At 39.9% G+C, this 21,165-nt stretch overlaps 1 long non-coding RNA gene across 3 annotated transcripts in view; it reads right to left on the bottom strand.

Moving 5' to 3' along the window:
• Window positions 1-21,165, bottom strand: part of LOC109548524 (uncharacterized) — a 150,945-nt gene that overhangs the window by 107,442 nt on the left and 22,338 nt on the right. The gene's annotated exons all lie outside the window — the stretch shown is intronic.

Here is a 21,165-nt window from a genome sequence, read left to right as displayed (position 1 = left end):
CAACAAAGCCCGTGCGCCACAACTACTGAGCCTGCGAGCCACAACTACTGAGCCCTGTGCCACAACTACTGAATCCCGCGTGCCTAGAGCCCGTGCTCCACAACAAGAGAAGCCACTGCAATGAGAAGCCCGCGCACTGCAATGAAAAGTAGCCCCTGGTCACTGCAACTAGAGAAAGCCTGCACGCAGCAATGAAGACCCAACACAGCCAAAAATAAATAAATAAATTTAAAAAAACTATATACACTAGAATTCAATTTTTATACATATATATATAATATATATGTAAAAATATATTAAATACTCACAGTTGTTATCTCTGAATGATCAATCCATGAGTAAATACCATTAAATGTTTTTTTCTAAATTTTCTACAATTAAAGAGCAATATTATTAGAGAAAAAAAACACTTAAATTTTTTCTGGTGGTAACTAGGCTCAGAAAAGACAACACAGCTTGAGCCTGCTAACCTTAAGACATCTTTGGAGGATTCCCAGTCCTCAACCATCCCTTCTCTCTGGGAACTGGGAATAATTATCATAGCAACTGCTAATATTTATTGAGCAATTACTATGAGCCAGGCATTATACTAAGCACTTTACTTTCAATATTGCATTAAATCCTGACAGGAGACCAATAAGGTAGCTACTAGAATTCTTCCCAGTTTACAGAAAATGGGACTAAGACATTGAGTCTTAAGCAATTCACCTAACGCCATTCAAGAGTTACAGCAGAATCCGACCAGGAGTGACCCTAGCAAACCAAGACTGACTCCAGAAGAAAAACAATTTTATTGATGCAATCTCCACTTCTCTTAAATCTCTCTCTAAGCTCTGCCCCTCCAATTACAACAATTCTTAATAGCCAAGCAGTTTAGTTTTCCATGTTCTGAGCTCTTTGGAAGAAATGATTATTTAGATCTAAGAAGTATATACAGTAAATAGTGATAGAAAATTTGTTCTGTCACTTTGAAGAATACAGTCACCAGGGCTGGCTATATGGCCTAAGACCTGTGTGGGCGTATAGGGGCCACACTTAAAAGGGCTCCATGCTTGATTTGATGCTCTGCTGTCACTGTCTTACAATTCTTAGTAATTTCCAATGAGAAACCCACATTTTCATCTTGCACGGGGCCCTGCAAATTATGTCACCAGTCCTGCTAGTCACATGTGAGTAACTAAGCCTCAAACCTCATTTAAAAAGACAGCACTTGGGGTTTAACGCATATATGTGGAACCTAGAAAAATGGTACAGATGAACCGGTTTGCAGGGCAGAAATAGAGACATAGATGTAGAGAACAAACGTATGGACACCAAGCAGGGAAAGCGGCAAGTGTGGGGGGGAGCTGGTGTGATGAATTGGGAGATTGGAATTGACATATATACACTAATATGTATAAAATGGATAACTAATAAGAACCTGCTGTATAAAAAAATAAATAAAATTCTAAAATTCATTAAAAAAAAAAGCACTTGGGGTTTAAAGTTCTGTTCTTTGCTTTTATTACCTACTTGGGCCCGATGCCTATTGAAAAAGTACTTTCCCTTGCTTCAGTGACTCCTCCAGTGGAAAACATGCGATGTTATCAATGTCTACCTGACCTTCTCGTCCTCAGCAACTCCAGTGAGTGCTGTTTGAAACACCGCTCTCTGAGTGTGTATTCCCTGTACTGCAGGGTCTGCTTCATGGGGACCCAGTGTGTGTGACCTGCCTCGTTTTACAGCTAACCAGTAATGCCAACTTTCAGGGTGAGAGGCAGGTGCCCACTGTAAGGAAGGCTTAGCATATTTAGAACACCAGGGAATCTTCCAGACCAAAAAATAAAAGCTCCTAGTATGTACTGTTAAATAAGGTCGTTCCCAGGGAAGATAGATAGGATTATGTTTACTATATGGCCCTACTGTCTTGAACAGGGTAGTGGCTGGGACAGTAGTTTGGTATTAGAAAAATACATTGCTGGGGTGGATTGGAGATTGGTTCAAGATGGCGGAGTAGAAGGAGGTGTGCTCACTCCCTCTTGCGAGAGCACCGTAATCACAACTAACTGCTGAACAATCATCGACAGGAAGACACTGGAACTCACCAAAAAAGATACCCCACATCCAAAGACAAAGGAGAAACCACAATGAGATGGTATGAGGGGCGCAATCACAATAAAATCGAATCCCATAACCACTGGGTAGGTGACTCACGATCTGGAGAACAATTATACCACAGAAGTCCACCCACTGTAGTGAGGGTTCTGAGCCCCACATCAGGCTTCCCAACCTGGGGGTCCAGCAACAGGAGGAGTAATTCCCAGAGAATCAGACTTTGAAGCATCGCAGGATTTGACTGCAGGACTTTGACAGGACTGGGGGAAAAAGAGACTCCACTCTTGGAGGGCACACGCAAAGTTGTGTGTGCATCAGGACCCAGGGGGGAAGGAGAGTGACCCCATAGGAAACTGAACCAGACCTACTTGCTAGTGTTGGAGGGTCTCCTGCAGAGGCAGGGGGTGGCTATGGCTCACCATGGGGAAAGGGACACTGCCAGTGGAGGTTCTGGGAGGTGCTACTTGACGTGAGCCCTCCCGGAGTCCACCATTAGCCCCACCAAAGAGCCTGTATGCTCCAGTGCTGCGTCGCCTCAGGCCAAACAGAGGGAACTCAGCCCCACCCATCAGCAGACAAGCAGAGTAAAATTTTACTGAGCTCTGCCCATCAGAGCAACACCCAGCTCTACCCACCACCAGTCCCTCCCATCAGGAAGGTTGCACAAACCTATTAGATAGCCTCATCCACCAGAGGACAGACGGCAGAAGCAAAAAGAACTACAACCCTGCAGCCTGTGGAACAAAACCCACATTCACAGAACGACAGACAAGATGAAAAAGCAGAGGACTATGTACCAGATCAAGGAACAAGATAAAACCCCAGAAAAACAACTAAATGAAGTGGAGATAGGCAACCTTCCAGAAAAAGAATTCAGAATAATGGTAGTGAAGATGATCCAGGACCTCAGAAAAAGAATGGAAGCAAAGATCAAGAAGATGCAAGAAATGTTTAACAAAGACCTAGAAGAATTAAAGAACAAACAAACAGAGATGAACAATACAATAACTGAAATGAAAAATACACTAGAAGGAACCAATAGCAGAATAACTGGGGCAGAAGAACACATAAGTGACCTGGAAGACAGAATGGTGGAATTCACTGCTGCGGAACAGAATAAAGAAAAAAGAATGAAAAGAAATGGAGACAGCCTAAGAGACCTCTGGGACAACATTAAGCATAACAACATTCGCATTATAGGGGTCCCAGAAGGAGAAGAGAGAGAGAAAGGACCTGAGAAAATATCTGAAGAGATTATAGTCAAAAACTTCCCTAACATGAGAAAGGAAATAGCCACCCAAGTCCAGGAAGCACAGAGTCCCAGGCAGGATAAACCCAAGGAGAAACACGCCAAGACACACGGTAATCAAACTGACAAAAATTACAGACAAAGAAAATTTATTAAAAGCAACAAGGGGGCTTCCCTGGTGGCGCAGTGGTTGAGAGTCCGCCTGCCGATGCAGGGGACACGGGTTCATGCCCCGGTCCGGGAAGATTCCACATGCCGCAGAGTGGCTGGGCCCGTGAGCCACGGCTGCTGAGCCTGCGCGTCCGGAGCCTGTGCTCCGCAACGGGAGAGGCCACAACAGTGAGAGGCCCGCGTACCGCAAAAAAAAAAAACAAACAAAAAAAGCAACAAGGGAAAAATGACAAATAACAAAAAAGGGAATTCCCATAAGGTTAACAGCTGATTTCTCAGCAGAAACTCTACAAGCCAGAAGGGAGTGGCAGGACATATTTAAAGTGATGAAACTGAAGAACCTACAACCAAGATTACCCAGCAAGGATCTCATTCAGATTTGACGGAGAAATCAAAAGCTTTACAGACAAGCAAAAGCTAAGAGAATTCGGCACCACCAAACCAGCTCTATAACAAATGCTAAAGGAACTTCTCTAAGTGGGAAACACAAGAGAAGAAAAGGACCTACAAAAACAAACCCAAAACAATTAAGAAAATAGTCATAGGAACATACATATCGATAATTACCTTAAATGTAAATGGATTAAATGCTCCAACCAAAAGACACAGGCTTGCTGAATGGACACAAAAACAAGACCCATATATATGCTGTCTACAAGAGACCCACTTCACACCTAGGGACACTACAGACTGAAAGTGAGGGGATGGAAAAAGATATTCCATGCAAATGGAAATCAAAGCTGGAGCAGCAATACTCATATCAGATAAAACAGACTTTAAAATAAAGAATGTTACAAGAGACAAGGAAGGACACTACATAATGAGCAAGGGATCAATCCAAGAAGAAGATATAACAATTATAAATATATATGCACCCAACATAGGAGCACCTCAATACATAAGGCAACTGCTAACAGCTGTAAAAGAGGAAATCGACAGTAACACAATAATAGTGGGGGACTTTAACACCTCACTTATACCAATGGACAGATCATCCAAAATGAAAATAAATAAGGAAACAGAAGCTATAAATGACACAATAAACCAGATAGATTTACTTGATATTTATAGGACATTCCATCCAAAAACAGCAGATTATACTTTCTTCTCAAGTGTGCATGGAACATTCTCCAGGATAGATCACATCTTGGGTCACAAATCAAGCCTCAGTAAATTTAAGAAAATTGAAATCATATCAAGCATCTTTTCTGACCACAATGCTATGAGATTAGAAATGAATTACAGGGGAAAAAATGTAAAAAACACAAACACTTGGAGGCTAAACACTACATTACTAAATAACCAAGAGATCACTGAAGAAATCAAAGAGGAAATAAAAAAATACCTAGAGACAAATGACAAAACACGACAATCCAAAACCTGTGGGATGCAGCAAAAGCAGTTCTAAGAGGGAAGTTTATAACTATACAAGCCTACCTCAAGAAACAAGAAAAATCTCAAATAAACAATCTAACCTTACACCTAAACGAACTAGAGAAAGAAGAACAAACAAAACCCAAAGTTAGCAGAAGGAAAGAAATCATAAAGATCAGAGCAGAAATAAATGAAATAGAAACAAAGAAAACAATAGCAAAGATCAATAAAACTAAAAGCTGGTTCTTTGAGAAGATAAACAAAATTGATAAAGCATTAGCCAGACTCATCAAGAAAAAGAGGGAGAGGACCCAAATCAATAAAATTAGAAATGAAAAAGGAGAACTTACAACAGACGCTGCAGAAATACAAAGCATCCTAAGAGACTACTACAAGCAACTCTACGCCAATAAAATCGACAACCTGGAAGAAATGGACAAATTCTTAGAAAGGTATAACCTTCCAAGACTGAACCAGGAAGAAACAGAAAATATGAACACTAATCACAAGTAATGAATTTGAAACCGTGATTAAAAATCTTCCAAGAGGGCTTTCCTGGTGGCGCAGTGGTTGAGAGTCCACCTGCTGATGCAGGGGACATGGGTTTGTGCCCTGGTCCGGGAAGATCCCACATGCCACGGAGTGGCTGGGCCCGTGAGCCATGGCCGCTGGGCCTGCGCGTCTGGAACCTGTGCTCTGCAAGAGTAGAGGCCACAACAGTGAGAGGCCCACGTACGGCAAAAAAAAAAAAAAAAAAAAAAATCTTCCAAGAAACAAAAGTCCAGGACCAGATGGCTTCACAGGTGAATTCTATCAAACTTTTAGAGAACAGTTAACACCCATCATTCTCAAACTCTTCCAAAAAACTGCAGAGGAAGGAGCACTCCCAAACTCATTCTATAAGGCCACCATCACCCTGATACCAAAACCAGACAAAGATATTACAAAAAAAGAAAATTACAGACCAATATCACTGATGAATATAGATGCAAAAATCCTCAACAAAATACTAGCAAACAGAATCCAACAACACATTAAAAGCATCATACACCATGATCAAGTGGGATTTATCCCAGGGATGCAAGGATTCTTCAATATATGCAAATCAATCAATGTGATACACCATATTAACAAACTGAAGAATAAAAACCATATGATCATCTCAATAGACGCAGATAAAGCTTTTGACAAAATTCAATGCTCATTTATGATAAAAACTCTCCAGAAGGTGGGCATAGAGGGAACCTACCTCAACATAATAAAGGTCATATACGACAAACCCACAGCAAACATCATTCTCAATGGTGAAAAACTGAAAGCATTTCCTCTAAGGTCAGGAACAAGACAAGGATTTCGACTTTTGCCACTATTATTCAACAAAGTTTTGGAAGTCCTAGCCATGGTAATCAGAGAAGAAAAAGAAATAAAAGGAATACAAATTGGAAAAGCAGAAGTAAAACTCCTCACTGTTTGTAGATGACATGATACTAAACATAGATAATCCTAAAGATGCCACCAGAAAACTACTAGAGCTAATCAATGAATTTGGTAAAGTTGCAGGATACAAAATTAATGCACAGAAATCTCTTGCATGCCTATACACTAACAATGGAAGATCAGAAACAGAAATTAAGGAAACAATCCCATTCACCACTGCAATAAAAAGAATAAAATACCTAGGAATAATCCTACCTAAGGAGGTAAAAGACCTGTACTCAGAAAACTATAAGACACTGATGAAAGAAATCAAAGATGATACAAGCAGATGGACAGATATACCATGTTCTTGGATTGGAAGAATCAATATTGTGAAAATGACTATACTACCCAAAGCAATCTACAGGTTCAGTGCAATCTCTATCAAATTACCAATGGCATTTTTTACAGAGCTAGAACAAAAAATCTTAAAATTTGTATGGAGACAAAAAAGACCCCAAATAGCCAAAGCAGTCTTTTTTATATATATATAAATTTATTTATTTTTGGCTGTGTTGGGTCTTCATTGCTGTGTGTGGGCTTTCTCTAGTTGTGGCGAGCGGGGGCTACTCTTTGTTGCAGTGCGTGGGCTTCTCACTGCAGTGGCTTCTTTTGTTGCAGAGCACAGGCACTACTAGGTGCATGGGCTTCAGTAGTTGTGGCTCACAGGCTCTAGAGCACAGGCTCAGTAGTTGTGACACACAGGCTTAGTAGCTCTGTGGCATGTGGGATCTTCCCAGACCAGGGCTCAAACACGTGTCCCCTGCATTGGCAGGCAGATTCTTAACCACTGCGCCACCAGGGAAGCCCAACCAAAGCAATCTTGAGGGAAAAAAACAGAGCTGGAGGAATCAGACTCCCTGACTTCAGACTATACTACAAAGCTACAGTAATAAAAACATTATGGTACTGGCACAAAAGTAGAAATATAGATCAATGGAACAGGATAGAAAGCCCAGAGCTAACCCACACAGCTATGATCAACTAATCTATGACAAAGGAGGCAAGGATATACAATGGAGAAAAGACAGTCTCTTCAATAAGTGGTGCTGGGAAAACATGTAAAAGAATGAAATTAGAACACTCCCTAACACCATACCCAATAATAAACTCAAAATGGATTAAAGACCTAAATGTAAGACCGGACACTATAAAACTCTTAGAGGAAAACATAGGAAGAACACTCTTTGACATAAATCACAGCAAGATCTTTTTTGACCCACCTCCTACAATAATGGAAATAAAAACAAAAATAAACAAATGGGACCTAATGAAACTTAAAAGCTTTTGCACAGCAAAGGAAACTATAAACAAGATGAAACGACAACCCTCAGAATGGGAGAAAATATTTGCAAACAAATCAATGTACAAAGGATTAATCTCCAAAATATATAAACAGCTCATGCAGCTCAATATTAAAAAGACAACACTATCAATAAATGGGCAGAAGACCTAAATAGACATTTCTCCAAAGACATACAGGTAGCCAAGAGGCACATGAAAAGCTGCTCAACGTCACTAATTATTAGAGAAAGGCAAATCAAAACTACAATGAGGTATCACCTTATACCAGTTAGAATGGGCATCATCAGAAAATCTACACACAACAAATGCTGGAGAGGGTGTGCAGAAAAGGGAACCCTCTTGCACTGTTGGTGGGAATGTAAATTGATGCAGCCACTATGGAGAACAGTATGGAGGTTCCTTAAAAAACTAAAAATAGAATTACCATATGACCCAGCAATCCCACTACTGGGCATATACCCTGAGAAAACCATACTTCAAAAAGAGTCATGTACCAAAATGTTCATTGCAGCTCTATTTACAATAGCCCAGAGATGGAAACAACCTAAGTGTCCATCATCGGATGAATGGATAAAGAAGATGCGGCACATATATACAATGGAATATTACTCAGCCATAAAAAGAAACGAAATTGAGCTATTTGTAATGAGGTGGATAGACCTAGAGTCTGTCATACAGAGTGAAGTAAGTCAGAAAGAGAAAGACAAATACCGTATGCTAACACATATATATGGAATTTAAGAAAAAAAAAGTCATGAAGAACCTAGGGGTAAGACAGGAATAAAGACACAGACCTACTGGAGAACGGACTTGAGGATATGGGGAGGGGGAAGGGTGAGCTGTGACAGGGCGAGAGAGAGGCATGAACATATATACACTAACAAACGTAAGGTAGATAGCTAGTGGGAAGCAGCCGCATGGCACAGGGATATCGGCTCGTGCTTTGTGACCGCCTGGAGGGGTGGGATAGGGAGGGTGGGAGGGAGGGAGACACAAGAGGGAAGAGATATGGGAACATATGTATATGTATAACTGATTCACTTTGTTATAAAGCAGAAACTAACACACCATTGTAAAGCAATTATACCCCAATAAAGATGTTAAAAAAAAAAAAGACACATGCGCCCCAATGTTCATTGCAGCACCATTTACAATAGCCACGTCACGGATGCCACTTGAATGCCCATCAACAGATGAATGCATAAAGAAGATGTGGTACATATATACAATGGAATATTACTCAGCTATAAAGAGGAATGAATTCGGTCATTTGTAGAGACGTGGATGGACCTAGAGACTGTCATACAGAGTGAAGTAAGTCAGAAAGAGAAAAACAAATTTCATATATTAACACTTATATGTGGAATCTAGAAAAATGGTACAAGTGAACCAGTTTACAAGGCAGAAATGGAGACACAGATGTACAGAACAAACGTATGGACACCAATGGTGGGATGAATTGGGAGATCGGGATTGACATATATACACTAATATGTATAAAATAGATAACTAATAAGAACCTGCTATATAAAGAAATAAATTAAATTTTAAAAAGTAAATTAAATGGGTGGATTTTATTATATGTAAATTACACATCAATAAAGCTGATTAAAATTAAAAAAAGAAAAATGCATTGCTGATAAACTAACTTTTAGCACATTTGGGAATATTCTGGACTGCCAGACATCACTACAGAAAAGCAATGAACTCTCATCTGCCTTTCCTCAAAATTACATAGGATTCCATACGACTAACTTCCCTGCACGTTTTCCCTTTTAAAATGGGTCCAGCATAGAATTAAGTTTGGGCCTCTGGGGAAGTGGATGCTCCGCCACAGCAGTGGGCTCCTAAGAGTGGTGCACAATCATTGTGCCTGTGAGCAGTCCACGGTCTTGACATGGGCAAGCAGAAGCCACGGGGGACAACAGAGATGTTGCTAGGGAAATAAAATAAGTAAAGACATAAGAGACAGTGAAACAACAGAATTTAATTTTTGGTCAGTCCCTCTGACCAAATAAAATAATCTCTTTTTGCTGCCTCAGTCCATGACAAACACACAGATTTTCTCATATCCACTGGCTACCAGAATCACTTTAACTGCAGAGAATTCTGTTGATTATCTACTCAGCAACCTTTCCCACTTCGTCCTTCTTGTAAGAACCCTGATTTGTCTGGGTATGCTCCCTTCTCCTGAATATTCCATGTGGCTCGGGATTGCTTTGATTAGACTAAATCAATCATACTAATCCCATGACCCTAGCTCCATCATTCTGGAGAAAGAAAGGGGTTTTTGGAAGTTGCTAGGAAAGTTCTAACTTGCTTTTAAGAAATAGCAATGGGGAAATCAGACTCTCCTGCCTGCTAGGAGTGAACTAGGGAGCACGCTGCCCCCATTGCTACTGACCACCATCGTGCAGCCGTGAGAAAAGCCAGCCAGAAGTCAAAGTCAGCACCCAGAAGAGCATGGAGGAGGAAGGACTGCAGAGAAATAGAGTCAAAACTTGGATGGAACCAAGCCTGAAGCCCACCGCCTCTGACCTTCCCATTATACAAGCCAATGTAACTCTGTATTGTTTAAGCTTGAGTTGGCCTTTCTATTCCTTGTAGCTCAAAGCACAAAATGACCTTTCAAACTAGAGCCAATCTGGGATTTGGAAGAATTGGGTGCTAGGCTCCAGCCTAATTATTTACTGTACAAATTATTGTGTGCAATTCCCAACTTCCCCAAACCTCAGTTTTCTCATCTGAGGAAAAATTGGACGTCATAATACCTGTCCTGTTTAATCTGGGGAAATATTACTAGGGTTGAAGAGCTCAAAGATACAAAAAAGCCCTTTGAAACTTGTCATTGTTGTATACATATGAGATGCTGTTACTCTTCGTAGGTAAGTTTATAATGTGTCCAAGAAATCCACTTGTATTTTTGGATACACATGGGTAAATACAATGCCTTAGTTTGAGTTTCCCTATTTCTTTCTCCTTTCCCTTCCCCAGTTGTACTTAGCATCTCATAGATGTGTAGGAGGCAGTGACAGAGCTTTCCAACGTCATTTTTTCTCCCCATTCAGAATTTCCCCAAAATACCAAACAAAAGAATACAGTACATTCTTTAAAGCATCTCATTGAAACCTCTCCTGTTCTGTGCATGGAACAGAGATCTGAGATGGAGTACTGAAGAAGATTTTCCGGGCCAGAAAGAAATTTGTCTAATCCCAGAACAGACAGAGTGTGTGGTACATTTATCCTCCTAAAAGGTAAATGAAATTGTCAAAGGCATGTAATGGATTGGCAGAATTTTAAATGGAAATTGTGTGTGTTTTCAGAAATGCACTAACTTGTGATCATTCACTGCAGAGGGAAATTAAACTGAAGTGAGGAAAAGAAAAATCTAGCCTGTGAAAAATACACAAATGCAAAGCAAGGCACCATCAAGAATCTGGGAGACCAACTGGTCAATTAAGTACCATGTAAGATTTCCAATTTTCTTGTAGTAAATTATTTATTTAGCTCTTACATACCATCAATATATTTTACAAGTTTAATACCCAAATTATAGCTGGTCCACCCATTTATGGCTCCATAAATGAGTCCTGACTTAACCAATGTGAATTCTTATTCCTGGCAGTATCAGATTTAGATTGGATTTGGATCTATTGCTTTTATCCTTATCAGGTATTTCGAGACTGATATTTTATTGCTATATTTAAAATGGAAAGTGCTTTAAAATAGACTCGGGAGGGAGCACAACTGATTCCTGCCCCGATATGTCATTTCCTGACTTACCATCCTACTATAATCTAGGTTAAAGGGGTGGAAGTCCACAGAGGATCCTTCTCCACTGAAGATTTCCCCCACACACAGAGAATTTTCCTGGAGGAAAGTGAGTGATTATAAAAAGAATGACTTTAATCTTAAGTAAGAGTAGCTGGAGCTTTCAGTAGTAAAACTGACAGGCAATTTCTATGCCTATATACTTTGTAAGTCAAATGAATAATAAAGAATATAAATGAAATACATCTAGCCATTTCTTAAGTGTTAAAGTGTATATGGTGCTCAATTTCCAAGGCTTGTTTTTCAAGGGCTAAATTTTGTAAAATATGTAGACCCAACCAATAAATTAACAGCAGAAGAGAAGACTAACAAATCAAACCTAGGGAACAGCTTCCACTTACAGTTATAAAAAGTATTACAGCTCTGAGATGAGTAAGTCCCACAGTTACACATATGAAAATACATTCAAGAGATGATTCATGGACTTCCCTGGTGGCGCAGTGGTTGAGAGTCCGCCTGCCGATGCACGGGACACGCGTTCGTGCCCCGGTCTGGGAAAATCCCACATGCCGCGGAGCGGCTAGGCCCGTGAGCCATGGCTGCTGAGCCTGCGTGTCCGGAGCCTGTGCTCCGAAACGGGAGAGGCCACAGCAGTGAGAGGACCGCGTACCGCAGGAAAAAAAAAAAAAAGAGATGATTCATGATGCCCCAAATTATACTAATATCTGATAGTGGTTTTAGGCCTTTGAAAAAAAGTCACCCAAATGATTTTTTTTTACCCTTTTTATATTACTTAAAAACTTTTTACATTGCTATTGTTCTTTTAAAATTTTTTATAGAAAGTTTTTAATGACCCATAATATAAACTTGAACATGAGGTGCACTGGAAGCAGCCCAGCTCTGGGGAAAGAACAGAGGGACTTGAGCTCTTAGCCCTTGCACCAGCCCAAGGAGACACCAAGTACAAACTACTCCTCAGGGCTTATGCTTTCACTTGAAAAATGGGCCCATCTCATAGAAATAGAGCAGGGCAAAGTGATCTGGAGGAGAAACATGAAATTATTAAGAAAAAAGAAGGAATCGTCAAAGTACTCAGAGTCATTTTGAAAAACTATGTAGCCGCACCAGCCCCAGCACTGCACCTGCACACCTTCCTTTAGGCCAGCTACACAAATGAAAGTGTGGCATTCCTTGTTCAAAAATCAGGAGGAACTACAGGTGCTAAACTGCAAAGTTTTCTCCTGTCTTTCTCAGTCTTTCAACGTGTCATGGTATGTTCTTATTTGCCACATGCAGTATTAAAGAAATATTAAAAATCTAAATTTTAGCATGAATTTTACTGTTTATCTTTATAATGTGCAATGCCAGTTTTACATGAAAATATAAGAGGATTGAACGTATATGTAGAATCACCAAAATTACACAATTCATGTTTTGTACTTCATCCATGCATATGTATTTTGTTCTTATCAAAAACAGTGAAAATGTTGCACAAAATGAGTTCAGCTGGCTTTCTTTCCCTTTTGCATAAGTACGTGTTCTATCAGCACTTTACTTTTGGCTCTGGCTGACTGAGGAGGGTCAGACAGAAAGGAAAAGCAATTATGGTTTGCCCTATATTTCCCTTTCCTTTTACATCATCACTTTCAGGATAAATGGTAACTCTGACAAGAAAGTAACAAAGGTAAGAAAGGATAGCATTCCTTGCTCATCTGTGTTTCCTAGAACTCTACTTCTTTTTGCATTCGATGCAAATTCTGGAAAGCAAGTTTTCAAAGCCTGGCCTCTTGGGGCTTTCAGCTCCCCCGACTCAGTGACAGGCATAACAGGCTTACCTATGTACTCACTTTGAGTCTTGCTGAACTCCCACACATGGTGGGTCCACTAGAATTTTGTGCTTTTGAGGCATCACAAGCCCTATATACAAATGGGGTGTAAGGAACAGCGGACTCGAATATTACGGGAATGCTCACACGCATACTCCGTGCCCCATCAGATTAATATACAAAACACAAGTTCAAAAATAAAATTATTAAGAATTTCAAGATACTGACAGCAGAGCCTTAAACCAAGTGTGGGCCTCTGAGCACCAGGCCTTGCGCCATTGCACAAGTCACATACCCATGATGCCAGCTCAGTCTTCCACCAAAGCCGCACCTGGGAGGGATTCCCAGTGAGAGAGATAGTCACAAACCTCCCATAAGCCCCTGTCTATTCAGAGACTTATTGCCTGCCCAGCCCTAGCCATGCTTAGGGAAATCCCTACAGGCAGCCTTCTCTCTTCTCCTCTTTCTCATCCTCCTGCCCCATGCATACCCATCCCAACCTGTCCCACTTATTTCCAAATTTTGAGGAAATGCAAAATAGCTCTTCTTTCAATTCAAAAGTAGGAAAACAAACTACATTCCCATTTGCTTATACCTTTCCCTTTTCTCTTAAAACAGTGCTTATGCCCCATGCAGTAGAGCAAATTTCAGTGAATGTTCACTGTTGACAAATTTTAAAAGCTAGATGGCAAAGAATAAGCATTTTCATTTATTGTATTACCTGGGCAGAACTTTAGGGGGGAAGGCAAGTTGCTTTTAACAAATCATGGGCTGCTAGAAGAACTACAATTGTGCAGCCTGTGGAACAAAAACCACATTCACAGAAAGATAGACAAGATGAAAAGGCAGAGGGCTATGTACCAGATCAAGGAACAAGATAAAACCCCAGAAAAACAAATAAATGAAGTGGAGATAGGCAACCTTCCAGAAAAAGAATTCAGAATAATGATAGTGAAGATAATCCAGGACCTCAGAAAAAGAATAGAGGCAAAGATCGAGAAGATGCAAGAAATGTTTAACAAAGACCTAGAAGAATTAAAGAACAAACAAACAGAGATGAACAATACAATAACTGAAATGAAAAATACACTAGAAGGAACCAATAGCAGAATAACTGGGGCAGAAGAACACATAAGTGACCTGGAAGACAGAATGGTGGAATTCACTGCTGCGGAACAGAATAAAGAAAAAAGAATGAAAAGAAATGGAGACAGCCTAAGAGACCTCTGGGACAACATTAAACACAACAACATTCGCATTATAGGGGTCCCAGAAGGAGAAGAGAGAGAGAAGGGACCCGAGAAAATATTTGAAGCGATTATAGTCGAAAACTTCCCTAACATGGGAAAGGAAATAGCCACACAAGTCCAGGAAGCACAGAGTCCCATACAGGATAAATCCAAGGAGAAACACGCTGAGACACACAGTAATCAAATTGGCAAATATTAAAGACAAAGAAAAATTATTGAAAGCAGCAAGGGAAAAACGACAAATAACATACAAGGGAATCCCCATAAGGTTAACAGCTGATTTCTCAGCAGAAACTCTACAAGCCAGAAGGGAGTGGCAGGACATATTTAAAGTGATGAAAGGGAAGAACCTACAACCAAGATTACTCTACCCAGCAAGGATATCATTCAGATTCAATGGAGAAATCAAAAGCTTTACAGACAAGCAAAAGCTAAGAGAATTCGGCACCACCAAACCAGCTTTACAACAAATGCTAAAGGAACTTCTCTAAGTGGGAGACACAAGAGAAGAAAAGGACCTACAAAAACAAAACCAGAACAATTAAGAAAATGGTAATAGGAACATAGGTATTGATAATTACCTTAAATGTGAATGGATTAAATGCTCCAACCAAAAGACACAGGCTCGCTGAATGGATACAAAAACAAGACCCGTATATATGCTGTCTACAAGAGACCCACTTCACACCTAGGGACACATACAGACTGAAAGTGAGGGAATGGAAAAAGATATTCCATGCAAATGGAGATCAAAAGAAAGCTAGAGTAGTAGTACTCATATCAGATAAAATAGACTTTAAAATAAAGAATGTTACAAGAGACAAGTAAGGACACTCAAGGGATCAATCCAAGATGAAGGTATAACAATTATAAATATATATGCTGTCAACATAGGAGCACCTCAACACATAAGGCAATTGCTAACACCTATAAAAGAGGAAATCGACAGTAACAATAATAGTGGGGGACTTTAACACCTCACTTACACCAATGGACAGATCATACAAAATGAAAATAAATGAGAAAAAAAAATCATGGGCTGGAAATCACAAAATGTTTATGTACAATGCTACTTTATGTGAGTAATGAAAGAGCTCACCTAGAAAAAATTACAGGTTTTGGATGAAACTCATGTATTTCCATATCCCGTGCAACTTGGTACTTAATTCTAGAGAGGAAAAAATGACTAGGTCATGGAATAATAAGGAAATGGGAGTGAGTTTATTAAGATTTCTTAAATATTCCTGGAACATAGGCAGGTATTTGGAAACATTTTTTACTCACTGAAGAATGATGCTTGAGGGATAAAAAGACCTTTTTGCATTTTTTGTTATTTTCTTCATTTCCCTTTCTCTTCCGAGCCTAGCATTCCTAGAGTTCCCAGGTTTATAAAATACTTAATGAAAAAACAAGATCACAGAGCTGCTTTTTTTGGTTCATGCATTTTTTTTTCTCATTTTGTACCTATATAGAAATATTTTCAGTTCAACTGTAGGAACTGGTAACTGTCTGAGTTAGAAGGGAAAAAGGTAGAAGATCTCTTCTTTTGCTTTGTGAAGCTTCAGAATGGTACCCTAACAGAGCCTGCTAACCAAGCCACTTCCCTCTGAGATTTGAGATCAAAAGAGTGAACGTTTGGGGCTTCCCTGGTGGCGCAATGGTGGAGAGCCTGCCAATGCAGGGGACATGGGTTCGTGCCCTGGTCCGGGAAGATCCCACATGCCACGGAGTGGCTGGGCCCGTGAGCCATGGCCGCTGAGCCTGCGTGTCCGGAGCCTGTGCTCCGCAACGGGAGAGGCCACAACAGTGAGAAGCCCGCGTACCGCAAAAAAAAAAAAAAAAAAAAAAAAAAAAAGAGTGAACGTCCAAGTTCCCACAGATTTAAGCACCAACCTCTCAGAGACTGAATAAAAGACTACACATCCTTTTCCGAGAGTCCAGTTTTCTTCAGCACTTAACAGATTCGGTATGTTGGATGGAGCAAAAGGGTGTCCTACAGAGGTCAGGAAACTCACAGGCCATCCTTTACCACATTGATAACTTGGTGGCAGCTGGGAACACATTCCTCACTTTGTTCATAATCCCCATTAACGAGCCCTTGAATATTACCAAACTCCAACTAAAATCATTTTATTCGGCCCTATTTATGCCTTTCCTGGAACTCTAAATGGACATCACTCTTCCCTCCTGGCTGGTCAGCAGCCTGTTGTGCTCTGAAGGTGGCTGTAATTCAGAGGGAAGGAAGCCGGAGGCCCTGACAGATAAACATTTAATAATCACAGAAACGCTCTCTCTTCAGATCCATACTCTTTTCCTTCATATCTTTTGGAGCTGAATACTTTGGAATAAAAGTAGCTCCTCAAAACCTAAAATACATTCAGACTAGGCAAATCCACAGAGACAGAAAGGAGATTAGGGGTTGCCAGGGGATGGGGGAAGAGGAAATGAGGAGCTATTACTTAATGGGTATGGGGTGTTCTTTGGGGATGATGAAAAAGTTTTGAAAACTAGAGAGAAAGTGGTGATTGTACAACACTGTGAATTCAGTGCACTGCCACTGAATCGTACACCTTGGAATGGTTAGATGTATGTTATGTGAATTGCGCCTCAATTTCTTAAAAATGTAAAACACTGTTGTCACAGGTTTCATTCACTTTTCATTCTATAGCCAATTTTCTTATGAGACAGCGTTTCAGGGATATGCTTCAAGAGAAAATTCACATCACCAATGGGTCTAAAGAAGAGAGTTTAACAATTAGCCAATGAGTCTGTTCAATAGGTATTATATGAGACAGAAGAGTGTTTTTTCTCAACTAGCTAAAAAGACTTCCTCTCATTTTCCCTAGGTAGACAGTGAATATCTCTCTCTAGATGAGGTTTCCTCACAAAGCAAGAACCACATAAATTAGGATGGAGGTGCCAGAAGTAGGAGCACTGTTGTATGCCAGGAGCTTCCTTGCTCAAAGTTCATGTGTAAATGGCTTTGGTTGTTGAGGGAACACCTCTGTTGGCCAGAATGACAGGGCCCAGTATGATGCCCAGTTGTCCATCCTCCAATGACTGACCCGCTTACTTGTCCAACTTCAAAGGATCAGGCAACAGACATGAGTGATACCCTTCATCCCTTCAGTGTGAGTTGGGCCCACCAGACCCACAGTGCTCGACTTGTAATGCAGGTGCTGCATGAAGCAGTAATTAAAGAAATGTAGAAGTCACACATGCCAGACTAGTATATAATCCAGCCCTGAAAGGGGCTTAAATATACCTATTTATGAATGTTCCATCCTGTCAAATGCATGCAAAGCAGAACTGCTAAGGTATGAGCTAATTGACTTGATCAATGTTTCTAGTTTTCTCCAAAACTTTACTTTTAAAAAAATAGCCAAAGCTTGTCTATGTCTTAAAAGTGTATATTCAGTTAGAATCTTTCATCACACCAATTGTGACAGATGTATAACCCCAACTGGCTTGGTGCCCTAATTGCATGAGCTTCTGAGGCTCCATAAACCCCTATTTACTAACTCATGACAGCCCAGCTGCTAAGTCCATTCTAAGGTTTAGATTTGCCTGGTATATAGTTAGAGCTGAACTGTTGGTTTGTTTTCCAGTAAAAACATATTGCATACAATAAAATTTAGAAAACTTGTCAGCACTTTTTGTAATATTATAGATGCATAGAACCAAAGAGACTGTAGAGAGTTTATATTCTAAATGTCCTCATTTTAGAAATGAAGCACAGAGAGATTAAGTGACTTCTCCAGATCCTAGTGGGTTAGTGATGGTGTCAGACTAGAAGCCAGGCCTCTGATCCCACTTCATTGGTTGTGATCCACCACTCTGCCCTTCTTCACTTAAGAAGCTCTGAAGACAAGGGATAATGCAATTCCAGAAATATACCATGATATCATATTTTAAATTGTTTTTCCACACAGAGTATACTAATAATAAAAAAAAAAAACCACAACAGTACCTCAGAAATCTGCATCACGTCTCACACATGCCTCTCCCTGGCATTAGGCAAACCCAGCAGGCCGGGGCCTTGTTGAAACCTTAAAACAAACCAGGCCAATTCTGAGGTCTAGACAGGCCCCAGACAGGGTTTCCCGAAGCTTTGAAATGCGATTTTAGAACTGGGTAATTTAGAGGCAATTTAACCCAGAAACCAAACTGACATTCAGACATTTATTTTTAAAACATTTTTAAAGCATCTACTCACCCCTTTAAAACACAATTTAGTGCTCTACTTGGAGCATACCAACTAGAATTGCAATGATTAAGGTTCGGATTCACTAACTCTTAGTAAGTTCTAAACACAGAAAGCGCCGCCTCCTTCCTAGTGCACTTACCCAGGATCCAGGAGAAACTTGCTTTGTCAAAAAAGATTCTAAAAATCATGTTCAAGTTTTACATTGCTTCTGCAGCAGTAGAGGGTTATACTTTTAGGTTATATTTACTCAAGAGTCCCAGAAACAGTTTCGACTATAACTTTTGTTCAAGGCAGCCGAATGCTTCACCTATGCAGAAGTATCATGGCTGCAGAACTTGGTCTTGCAACTAGTGGGTACTTAAAATTTTTTTTTTAAGTGAAAAGTGAGTGCTCTCCAGATTTCTCTGTTCTAGGGGGCATAGACTGAGCCGTAGTCTTCTTTTCTATAAAGCAACCAGGAGCCACAATTAAGAAGATGCCAGAAATCCTATCACACTCTAAATGCTGCATATTAAGTGGAATTCTCAGTATGTGGAGAAGCAATAGTTTTTATTTCAGATTCCTTTTCCTTTCAGGATCCTGCTCAACATCGAGATAATTTTACTTTTCAATAAATGACAGTGTTGGATGGGAAAGGTTGGCCAAAGGTATCTGAGAGAATCAGAACATGCTGTGTCACAAATGAGAGTAAATAGGTGGTTCTTAAAGTTTAGGTCTTGAGAAAGGACAGTTACTCTCTCAACAATGTGTGATTCTTATTAATTACCTTAAAATATAACTGTAGGAAATAGGATCAGAATGTGATGGCTCTGCAATCTCTGGGTTCCTTCTTTTAATTCTTATTAGTCATTTTAAATTCAGCTTTTTAAGTCTTAGTCCAATTGCCCTTTGGGAACAATAAAGTGGCAATTAGGTAAGACAAAGGCATGGAATAGACACTATTACTTATTGCCATAGTAAAAGAAAAAAGATGGGTCTATGAACCTATCAAGAAAACCTGCAAAATGGAATGGGCTGCTGGACCTTGTAAAAAATGTATCCAAATATTTGCAGAATGTATTTTCGGCTACCTCCCTACAGAGATATTAAACAATTTTCTTTTATTGGAGAATTTACTACCATTACATTTTATATTAATCTGGCAACTTTGATCAGGCAATCATCATTTATTTGCCTAAATTACCAGTCCCTTAATACTTCATCGGCAAAGAGGAATATTTCATAGAACATGAGGCAAAGCCTCTAATTACTATTAGATCAAAATTTAAAGTAACTTCAACAGGTATTGTAATTTTGACCAATTGCGTTACTAATTTGGAGAATCAATTATCTCCCAGACCTCTTCAATTTGCTGCCTCGTTTAATTGGCAGTGGCTGTCCAATTACACATCTGGCATAGTCATAATATTTGCATCTGCATATAGTCAACCAATCAGCCAACTGAGCCTGGTTATCAGGTAACAGTTGTGTAGATTTGAAGACTATGATATATTTGTGTATCAAATTATTCACAAGCTTGTCTCCTTCCTCCACCATTCAACTTAAAATTTTAAAAATTTAAAGCAACTTATTCACGTAATTTTTCGTGTCCCTCCTTTGTCTACCCCAATTTCAAAAGACAATCTCAAAAAGAAAACCAAGACACAAAGGGAACAACCTTCTTGTGGCAAAAACCAGAAAATTAAATATCATCCAATGCTTTAAGGTGAAACTAGTACAATCCAGTACTACCAATCACAACGTAAATTTGAAACCTTTGAAAAGCAACAGGGCCACAGGAGTCATAAAATGTCCACGCTCTTTGATCCTGTAAGACCATGTCTAGAGTTTTACCCTGGGGAAATAATGCCATAGAAATCTACATTCCAAAGATGTTCTTTCCAATGCTGACTTTAACAGTAACAAACAACAACAACCATAAAAACATAAACAAAAACTGAAACAAAAAAAGTCTGCATATACGGAAATATTTAAATAACTCATGTCAAAAAATAAAACATGTAGCCATTCAACATGGAAACTACTGACTGTGCAGAAATATGGAGAATGTCTGTGGTATTAAGTGAACTAAGTAAACTATAAAATGAGATGATTGCAACAATGTACAGATGAGTGCCCATATTCCTCCTATAAATCAAAAGAAGAGTAAGTGTTATAATCCCTAACAGCAACACCAAAATGCTTTGCAACCTAAAGAGGAGGAGCTATCACACCCATTTGGGAGACTGTGGAGATGGCATGTGAAACTTGCATTCAAGGGTTGCAGAAAATTGAGAAGGGGTTACTGTGGAGGGGAAAGTTCAGCGCCAGGGAAAAGATGTGCCACATCTGGGCACCATCAGGGATTCCATTTGGCTGCCTTGGGGGCATGTAAATAGGAAAGGTGACACATTTTCCTGGAAGGAGAGGCCAGCATCTTACTGTGGAGGGCTGAAGGTTAAG

This window comes from Tursiops truncatus, chromosome 9, assembly GCF_011762595.2.
Source record: "Tursiops truncatus isolate mTurTru1 chromosome 9, mTurTru1.mat.Y, whole genome shotgun sequence".
Taxonomy (NCBI): Eukaryota; Metazoa; Chordata; class Mammalia; order Artiodactyla; family Delphinidae; genus Tursiops; species Tursiops truncatus.
The sequence above is the reverse complement of the archived record's forward strand: the minus strand, read 5'-3'. Positions and strand labels throughout refer to the sequence as shown.